We start from the raw sequence: 10,982 nt of genomic DNA, 5'->3' as shown, positions 1-10,982 counted from the left end.
ATAGTTTAAAAAAAAAAAACTAACAAAAACATTTTTTAAGACAAATAGTCTAACAAGTAAGTAGTACACAAATAAACTACTCATACAAAGGGTAATAAGTCCATGACAAAAATGCCCTTTAGGTGTAGAGGTATAAGATAGGTAAAATCATGGAATATACATTTAATAAACTTATTCACTGTGAAAAAAAGAAAAAGAAATGAATCAGAGGCTAGGATGTAGGCAATCAGATGGTTGGTGGTAGGGAATGCAAGACAAGGGTTTGTTTGTTTTGGCCTTGCACTTCAGGTGTGTGTGGGACGCGGAGTAGCAAGTAGATGAAGTTTGGGGAGGTGTAATTTAGGAACAGTCAACTTCTAAGGAGCAGCTGAAGCCAAGGGAGCACAATGCAATTGCTCATGGGAAGTATGTCAGGTGGGACACAAAAGCCATAGCGGAACCAGGAAAAGCCTGACATTTGAGGGACAGAGGCACCTGAGAAGGAGTGGGCAGAGTTAGGGGAACAAGGCTGGGGTCCTGTCATGGAAGCTAACAGTGGGGGGGGGTTTCAGGGATGTGATATCAAGGACAAAATGATACAGAGATCAAGTATGGTAAGGACCCAAACGTGTGGCAATGAACATGCCATCTGGGATTTTATGCACAGAAACTTCAGCAGCTGTGGATATAAAACACCCATCAGTTGAGAAGCAAGGAGAAGGTGAGACAGTGGAGGCCATGAGTATAGAATATTCTCAGAGGAACTTGGCTTTGGAGGGAAGAAGATCCATGAAACAGCTTGGCAAAGTTCTGGGAGGAATTGTTCCAATATGGCGCCTCACAGAGTTTATAGGTTGGAATGACAGAGCCTGTAGACAGAGTCTGGGGATGACTTAGAAGGTGCCAAGCTAGAAGACTAGAGAGCTATGACACCATTAATTATGGGCTAAACTTTCCCCAAAGGGATAATCCTCACATGCTTTGGATCTGTCACCGTCCCACAGGCTCAGATACTTTGACACTTGCCAGTCCCGAGCTTCGGGCCAGTTCAGACGAGGCTGGAGGGAGGAGGAGGCTCTAAGGCCGCCGGAGAAGCTGCCTGGCAAGACTCAGGCACTGACATTCTGAGTCCCAGGAGGGCCACAGAATGTAGTGCTGGCCGCAAGCCCACGTGCTAGTGTCTGGCATGGCAAAAGCTGGTGGTAGTGTGACATGGGCGTCTCCGACCCCACTCATCTCACATTCTTTCTCAATAGTTTGGACATTTATGGCTCGTTATCCAGCACCACATGCCCACCAGTGCTCGGTAATAATTCAGATTGATGATGCTGTTGTCTGGCTTTTAATAGCCAACTACACAGCCTTGACGTGGCTAACGCTAACTTAAATGACTGAATGAACTCACCGAGCCATGGAATCGAATCGAGCTCTGGCCTGGGTATGCCGGACCCAAAAAAAAAAAAAAAAATCAGAACAGTCCTCATGATAATGAGGCTATGAATGTACCCAAGAGTCAGGCAACTCCCAGCAGGTACTGAGAATCCTGCCCATCGGTCCTGATGCTGGCGTTGGCCTCATTGCATGGAGAAGTCGGAGGGCTAAGGAAATTACTTTATTTCCCACAAGATAGAGAAATCATGGACTCCTCTAAAAGAGCACAGAATCCAGAAAATATTCTAGTCCCAACGCCCCCATTTGACTGATATGGAAACTGACACTCAGTGTTAGCAACCTCCAGACCTTCCTTAGTGAGCTGGTAACACGGAATCCACAATGCGAAGACAGCTACCATGATGTGACAGGGCTTCTGTGACACCCGGTCGCCCCTCTGGGCAGCAAACTATACCGTGTGTGGCTCGGAACTGGACACAGAGCCCTGTGACTTCTCAGCCGGGGGAGGCCTGAGGGTGAAGCAGGTGGACGCAATAGTACAGACCCCTACCCTCGAGATGCCCGTACACAGCCTCATCACCCTCCCCCGTGCTCACGTTTGTCAGGACTCAGTGTTTATGAGCGAGAGCAGCCTCCCTTTAGCAAACTAAACCAAAAAGCTATGGAAATGGCCTCAGGGCCCCAACTCCTTATGCAAACAAGGGAAAATTACCTGGCAGCCCACGCACTGCCTGCTGGAGCAGGGTTCAGTTGGGGAAACCCATAGAGATAAGCTCAGGAACAAATGTGTTGACCCATTCCAGGGCAGTGCATAGGGTTCTAGCTAGCTGATGTCAGACTCCAGGAAAGGGACCCCAAACCTCAGGCTTTTATGATTAGGGAAGCACCAGCCCTCTCCTGGTGGGATCAGGACTTGGGGTCTGATCATGGTGTGATGTGGCAGAACTCTGGTCATCCACCCTGCTCTTTTAGCTCAGCATTCCTAGTTGGGGAGCACCAGCCTCACTCTCAGGATTCAGCTGGAGCCAGCCTCCTGGGAGCTCTGCAAGAGACCAGCCCCTCTGTGAGGCCAACCTACAGAGAAGAGCTAAACCAGAAATGAGCTGAGTACATTAGTTATCACTCCCCTGACCCTTCTCCTCACTGCAGTCAAAGGCAGCTTTTCTAACCTCCAACCCAACCATGGTACCCCTGCTAAAATGCCTTAGTGTCCTCCCCTCACCAGCCTGATATAGTCAAACCACTCAGCGGGGGATGCAAGCCTTCTGCACGGGAACTCACCTTTCCATCCAGCCTTGCCCTCAACACCCCCATCCGCAAACACACTGGATCTGCTACCTCCTGCGGTTGATCACTACTGATTTCAGTCTTTTCCATCCTGCCTGCCTGTGAACTTAGAGGCACATCCTCCCAAATGCCCTCCTGGAGAATGACTGGCCCATCCTCCCCCGTGCCCTGACTCTATGATGGCACTCATGGCACAAGGTACTTGTTTTTATACTTACCCTTCTGAAGGTGTCTCAATCATGCCATCCACAGAGAAGGTGCCAATGAACCAAGATGAAATGCACCGGCTGCAAACGCCTCTCTCCAAAACTCTGGCTCCAGGCTTTTTTGCCCTGTACATAGCCATAGACCCCTGATTTCATAGATGGTGAAACACCCACCACCTTATATAAACAGTGTTATATTTAACTGTTTTAAAGCTATGTACTGGGAAAAAAAAGGGGTGCAGGCCATTACCTCTGAATTTTTAAACATACTGATGAGAGATCTCAGTATTCCTTCCGCCAGGATGTGACTGAGGTCCCACGGCCAATTAGCAGCACAATCTGACAGTGCCCAGGAACCCGGGGAAAAGACTGGTGCGCACACCTGCCCAGGTATGATACAAGTCTCCCACTTGCCCCAGGTATGTGGGTTGAAGAAATGGGTCTGTAAAAGAAAAAGTAGGAAAAGGAGGTCTCTTTTGGGGAAATCCTTTCTGGTAGCACACCACCCCCACACTCCCCCACACCTTAAAGTCAAAAAACCCAGAAGGGGCTGCAAGTGACGTTTACAAGGTGGCAACAGGCTGCTGGCCATCACAAGGCACACTATCTTGGCGGCGGCGGCGGGGGGCGCAGATAAGGCTATCGCAGGGTTTTCGCCAGTGAGGTGAAGTTCTTTGTTCTGAATGCATGCCCTACTTTCAGTATGGTTTCCTTGGCAGTCAAGAGAAAGACTAACCAAATGCCCATTAACAGCTTTATGAATGAAAGGAAATGTATTTTAAGAGAGCTTTGTGCTGATACACAATTGCACTGATAAACTTTTCAAAGTCTGACGGGAATCAATTTCAAATAAATGGTGACATTTAAACAACTAGAAACCTCAAAGGTCATGAGTACACAGCCACATTCACAAGAACCCTCCTGCTCTATGGTTCATTGGCAAGTTCACTCTGCAGAGGCCTTCTCAGCTGCCCAGAGTAGGAAGTGCTGGGTTGCTGTCAGCGAGGAAAGCATCCTAATCTGCTCTGCAAACCCCTTCCCACTGTCTTCTCAAGACCTAGGGGCCCCAGGCTGGTCTATGTCTATGTATTTGCAGCAGCCTTGAAAAACATACCAGAACCTTGAAGACAAAGGTCAAGCCAAGAGCTCTGTCACCAAAGGATGTCTGTCCAAGTCAGCATGACCCACTTTAAGACAGATATGATAGCTGTGTTCATTCTTCCACCATTAGACCTTCCCTCCACGCACTGTGGGAACCAAAGATTTCTTCATTGAGAGCTTCCAGATCTTTTCAGCCTTTTCTCAGGCATTATTGTATTCCTACAAAGCAGTTAGTCACAGTAACAACTCCCAACTTCCAGCCAAGAAGTTTGACCTTAAAGCTGTCCTTCGTTCTCTAAAGAACTGAAGCCACAGAACAACTTACCTGGTGAGGATAACTTGCCTGATGTCATAACTTGCCAGGCTCAGCTCTGGGAAATAGCCCCTGTGTCTGACTGATGCTGCCCTGTCCACCAGACCTCCTTGCTGGGCACTGTCCCACCCCATGTCCTAGGACCCCAGCTTGTTCGTTTCACCTCAGTGTCCTATCACCAGATTCAGTTCCAGGTAACTGGGGTAACTTTTCTTCCCGCCTTCAGTCTTACCTTCTGTACTAGTCTGCTAGGGTTGCCATAACAAACTGGGTGATTTCAATAACAGAAATGTATTATCTCAATGTTCTGGAGGCTAGGAGTCCAAAATCAAGGTATCAGCAGGGTTGGTTCCTTTGAAGGCTGTGAGAAATAATGTGTCCATGCCTTTCCCCTAGCTTCTGATGGTTTGCTGGCAATCTTTGACCTTCCTTGGCTTGTAGAAGCATCACCCAGACCTCTTCCTTCAACTTCACCGTGTGTGTGTGTCTCTGGATCCAAATTTCTTCCTTTTATAAGGATACCAACCATATTGGATTAGGGGTCCACCCTCCTCCAGCCTGGCCTCATCTCAACTAATTATATCTACAATGCCCCTATTTCCAAATAAAGTCACATTCTGAAGTACTGGGGGTTAAAACTTCAACATATGAATTTGGGGGTGGGGGAGACACAATTCAACTGACGACACCAGCCATCCCGCCTCCAGCTCTGCCCCACATCAGAAGCTGCTTACACCCGCCTTCAGATCCTCTAGTCTTCTCCTGCTGCTTGGACCAGTGGTCACTGCAGCATCCAGCTCTGCAGGGCTCTGACCAACTTCCTGCAGGTGCAACCTGATATCGCCTCATCTTACACTCTCACAGCACATCTTCTCACCTCTCCCCGGAGCTGCTCTATTCACGTAAAGGTGTGCTCAAGGTCTATGAATGCACAACTCCATGGGGAAACACTTTGGCAAGTAAAATACAGAGATTAATGGTTAAATTCTTATTTCTTTCTCCCTCCAGACTGTCCTGAGAGTTATACAAAAGATCGAGTAATCAGCTGCCTTTGAAATACAGCCAGTTCAATAACACATCTTTGAATTGGCTCTCTCTCCTTCCCTGTCTCATTTTCCATGTCCTCACTTTGTTCCTTGGGATTGCATTCTCCAATAAAGGAAAAGCCCATAAGCCTCTGCCTCAGCTTCTGCTTTAGGGGAACCCAGGTCAATTCAGCTACACCGATCTCTCTAAATGTAACCTGACCATGCCATTCCCCTGCTTAAAACCCTTTATGGTCTCCATTACCCATAAAGTTCAAACTGTCTAGCTAAAAGTTGGAAGGTCATCTGGTTAACCTTCTTCCCTGCTGTAACAGTCCAAGTCATGGACTCCAGAATCCATCAGATTGGGTTTCAAATCTGGCTCTTTTTGAAAATTTGGATGAAGTTTTTTTTGCCCCTCCACCCATTTCTTCATCTATCCACTCTGAGGGTTGAGGAGAGGCAATGTCTCTAGAGTGTCTAGCACAGTGTTTAGAACTCTTAAGTACATAGTAGCCAGTGTCAATACAGATGAAGAATCAGAAACCAAGATGCAGAGGGGACCTCTCAGGGTCACAGAGTCAGCTAGTAAATACAACAAGCTGTTGCTACTGGTACTACACCAGGTACCAAAATCCTACAAAACCAAATGCTTGAGCTCCACAAATAAGAAGTTAAAGTATCACTCCCCACTGATTAACTACAAAAATTTTTTAAATGTATTCGCTCTACAGATACTTCTTCTGCACCACCCATATGCAGACACTCTTCTAAGAACCAGACAGTGAATGAAACATACAAGGTCCCTGCTTTCATGGGGTTTACATTCCTAATGGGGAAGTAAGACACTCATCAATGGAACAATAAATGTGTGCAAGCATGTCATAGGGTGCTAAGTCCTATAGCATAAAGTAGGCATGCAGGGTGAGAAGGTTGTATTTTCATAGCGTGGCTGAGGAAGTAATCTTCTGATAAAGGTTCACTTAAGGTGAAGGGAGCAAGGGAGTGAAAATGTTGATATCAGAGGGTAGCAGCAAGAGTAGGAAGTACAATGCACTGAGATAGGAGCAATTTTCGAGTGTTCAAGAGATAGCAGGGAGGCCAGGGCTGCTGAAGTGGGTGAGAGAGGGGAAGGGTGGTAGCAAGTGAGGTCAGAGACAAGCAGATGGACAACTCAGGTAGACTATGGACTATGAATTTGGCTCTGAGAGTGACAGAAAGCCAGTAAAGAGTTTTGAACAGAGGTGTTCAAAGGATCGCTCTGCCTGAGCGAGAGCAGAAACAAGGCCACCTCAATCATCTTGGTAGAGATGTTGATGGCTTGGACCAGGTGGCAAAGCCAGGGGAGGTGAGAAGTGGTCATTCCCAATACATTTTGAAGGCAGAGCTTACAGAACTCACTGGTGGATTGGATGTGGGCTGTGAATGGAAAGTTGATCCTAAGACTATGACCCAAGCAAATGAAATGAAAGAGTTGCCATTTAATGAAGGGGGGAGGGAAACTGAGGGAGAAGAGATGAGGCAACAAATCAGGAGTCTGCTTTTGAACATGCCAAGTTTGATTCAGTCAACACAAAGCAGGGGCTGGATATAAAAATCTGAGAGCAGAGAGAAGTGCAGACTGGCGATTCACATTTGGGAGCATTAGACACTTAAACATTTGGTGGTATTGAAAGCCAGGAGACTGGGTGAGCCCACCTAGGGAATTAGAGGTGGGCCCTCATGTCTTCCTGGGGACGTGCCAATATTCTAAGGGTAGGGAGACCAGAATGCAAGAAGGAATCTGAGAAGGACTGCCCAGCAGAACCATGAGTGTGGTGTCCTGAAAAAGCCACATGCAGAAAGAGATCCAAGGAGAAGGGATGGGCCAACTGCCAAATGCTGCTAATTGGTCACAAAAGATGAAACTAAGACCTGACCATGGGATCTGGCAACCTGGGGGTTACTGGTAACCTTGGCAAGAGCTGTTTGGATGCACAGGTGAGTACAAAAGAGCATGGGAGGAGAAGAAGCAGAGACGCCAAGATAAGACAAGCCTTAGGAGGAGTTCTGTGTAAAGGAGAGCCCAGAACGGAGGATGCTGGGGTGACATTCAGGAGGTGAGAAGGGACAGGATCTAGTGAACAACGGAGGTCTGCTCGTTAATGGTAACCCCTCAACTGTGGCCGAGCTACAGGAAAACAAGCACTAGCCACAGAGCGCAAACCATTCCAGTCTCTGGAAATCAGTTTAGCAGTGCACATCATGAGCCTTGAAAAATGTCCACGCCCTTTGACCCATTAATTCCACTTATGGAACTCTCTCCTAAGGAAATAATTCCAAATACAGAAAAAGTTCTCTGCAGGCGCCTGGCTGACTCAGTCAGTAGAGCATGCGACTTTTGATCTCTAGGCCATGAGTTCAAGCCCCACATCGGGTGTGGAACCAACTTAAAATATTTTTTAAAAATATTTTTTAAAAAATAAAAAATTAGAAAAAGTTTTCTGCGTAGAAGTTCATCACAGAACTACACATAATAGGTCTAGAAACCTCTAAATATGCCACAACAGATGATTATTAAGAATGCAGGATAGATCTAGTCATTGGACTATAAACTCCATCAGAATAGGGACAATGTCTATTTTATTTACCACTGTATCTCCAGCACCTACCATGTGTCTGACATATCTGTTGAATGATTAAAAATTCTTAGAAGGTCCAGCAAAAAAAGATACTTAAAAATATTTTAATATTAGACATAAATATGCAGACACTTACAGTATGATCTCAACCATGTTTTTCTAATAAAACTAACACTATGTACACAGAAACTAAAGGAATGACTCCCAAAAACTGTAAACACTGAGTATGGTTGGGTGACAGAACGATGATTTCCTTTTTCATTTTGTTGTTGCCTATTTTGTGTATGTTCAAGAATGAACATGATTAACTTTTATAACGGGGAAAAAAACAAGCCAGTGTCATTTCTGGGAAAAGGAAGTGCTGGAGTGAGGCAGGATTTACGTTCCCACCTCCAGGCCTGGGTCATGCTTTGCTCCCTCTAAGGGTCCCCAGGTGGTCTTTGTGGGTGGGCAGCTCCAGTTCCAGCCCCAGTGCTCCTCAGAAGATGGGCTCCTCCCACTACAGTCAAGGACATGCCCATGAGCTGGGACTCAGGAGCTAGAGCTATTTGCTGAATCCATAATCAGCCGTCAAAAATGATAGACAGCATCATGGAAAACCGATGACGATAGTTTTAAGTGAAATCGAGCAGAATACAGAGGGGCACATTCACTAAGAATGTAACTGCACAAACTGTTCATTCAGTAAATATTTATTGAAGGAATGAAAAGGCGTCACATGAATTATGTCCACATGCAGAGATGAGACAAACAACCAGAACCAAACAACCTACCTTTTCAGCAATAGCATTGTAAAGCCTAATCTCCAGAACTAGGATTCCTAGAGCTCTCTTCGAGATCCCAGAGTGGGTGTCCTCAGGGCTCGCCCACTGGCTCCAGGCTGCAGGGCACTCTGTTTCTAGAGCAGAGCCTCTCACACTTGAATGTGTACACCATTAACTTGGAGATTTTGATCAAATGAGGATTCTGATTCAATAGGTCTCAAGTGGGAAAAGAGATCCTGCATGTCTACCAAGCTCCAAGTGGTACTGAGGCTGCTGGTCTTCTGACCATACTTTCAGCAGCAAGATCCCAGGGTGCTGGGGAACCAGACAACTCCAAGGGGCATTAGGAACTGGGAGCAGGAGACAGCCATCCGGGCAGGTTGTGTCCACCCAAGCAAGGCGAGGGGAGCACAGAAGATGCTCAATGAAGCTTTGACCCACTACCCCAATTCTTAATGCCAAGCACCTTCGCCAGATGCCCAGCCCAGTCCCCCTGCCCTCAAGGGTGTGGGCACCCTAAAGTATCCTTGTCCCTAAGCATCCCCACTGAGATGGGCAATGAGGCATAGACTCCAGGCCGTTGCACAGGCTCTGGCCGGGCCTGAGGCCCCCAAATTCTTTGGGAAGCTTGGTCAATGACATCACGCTGGGATGAGCCCCAGGGTCTGGGCTTTGCTGGCAGGTGCTTAGCTGGAGCTGCCAGCAGCAGATGGCACCAGAGGGCCAGCACAAGTTGCGCCCGATAGAGTGGCTCAAAATCTATCCCAAAAGCCAAGGTAAAGGTCACCAAAGGAACAGAATGAACACTGTGACCAAAAGCTGGGACAAAACAAACAGCTCCAGAAAGGGAGCTGGTGGCTCAAAGAGCGCTTGCCTTGGGTGTCGGCTGCACAAGTTCTTGGTCAGGGGCCAGGTCAGAGAGACAGTCAGACGTGGCTGTTCAACCTCCTGCCGCTTGGCCCTCTGCCAGATGTCCTGTGAACAGCAGTCCTAGTAGCCTCCCAGTGAGACTCCCCGGGGGCCCTGGGCACCTGAATACCCTGCCCCAGGAGGCCATGGTGGGTCTAGCCAGTGCCCACTCTGCCCCAGGGTGGGTTAGGTTTGAACAGGCAAGAGCCAGACCTGCGCCTCCCATCAAAAGTGGCCCAGAGGCAATCTTGACCTGTCTGTCTAGTCCACAAAAAGATAAAGCCTTGGATCTGGGTCGGCAGCCAGAAGACTGGGGCATGACCTCCATGGGTGAGATATTCATATTCATTGTAGCCCTTTCTCCATTTTCCCTGGTGGGCTGGAGGAAGGGGGACCCCTACTTCTGTCAGCCAGTGTCCCATTAAGCCAAACGAAAGAACCCCCTGCCCCTACCCCTACTGAAGGCTTGGCAAGGCTTTGGAACAACAGTGCCCATAACCTAGAGCAAGTCAGCTTAGAGGTCAGAGTGCTATTGGCCTTGGCAGTGGGTTAACGCTGGGGAGGGTCACAGATTTCCTGGCCTGCCGCCTTGTCAAGAGAAGTCCTGCAGGCTAGGAAGCAGGGGTAGGAGCATGGCTGCAGCAGCTGAGCCTTTCCCATGCTGGACCGTGGCGCAGGGCGTCTGTGCTCAGCTGAGCACTCAGCAGGGGCACGTCTGCCATCAGCCTAACTTGCTGGAGCCTTCTCCCTGCGCCAGGGCCTGTCCTTGGTATGGAGGACCAGCTCTAAGACAATGCAGATGTCCCCCTCAAGGCGCTTGTCAAGGGGAGATACTTGCAGGCTTGTTTCCACCAAAGGTGGCAGAGGCAGTGAAAGTGAAAGATGGAACAGGATGTGACTCCTGGGGTTCCCGCTGCTCAGGCTGGACTTTTCCTCCTACAGAGGAGTATGAGGACCCAAGATTACCAGGATCCATGCTCTGCAATACAATATGCCCATCATATAACAGTAATCCCTCTACCTTCCCTTCACAGACTTCTGTACCACTCACAAAGTCTGTCAGCCAACATCAGCTCTCCCAGAGGTGAGGGGTTGACCATGGTCCAGAGCTCCTTCCCTCAGCCCACAGTGACCTCACAGTCTCGCTGGCAGAGGTGAAAGCCTTGGGTTCCCAGGCTGAGCATCTGTTTGTGAATTACCAGAATGAACTCTGCCTGCTACAAGCATCTCTGCTTCTGGCACCTGCTCAGGCTGCAAGGCATGCTGTGACCTGAGGAATCCAGACTCAGATTTCTCCCAGGAACAAATGGCTGGACCACTGAATGTCAGGCTTCACAAGGCAAATGGGTGCAAAAATAGGCTCTCACCAGCCTCTCTGGGTTCCA

The sequence above is a fragment of the Zalophus californianus genome, chromosome 15, assembly GCF_009762305.2.
Source record: "Zalophus californianus isolate mZalCal1 chromosome 15, mZalCal1.pri.v2, whole genome shotgun sequence".
Lineage (NCBI taxonomy): Eukaryota > Metazoa > Chordata > Mammalia > Carnivora > Otariidae > Zalophus > Zalophus californianus.
The sequence above is the reverse complement of the archived record's forward strand: the minus strand, read 5'-3'. Positions refer to the sequence as shown.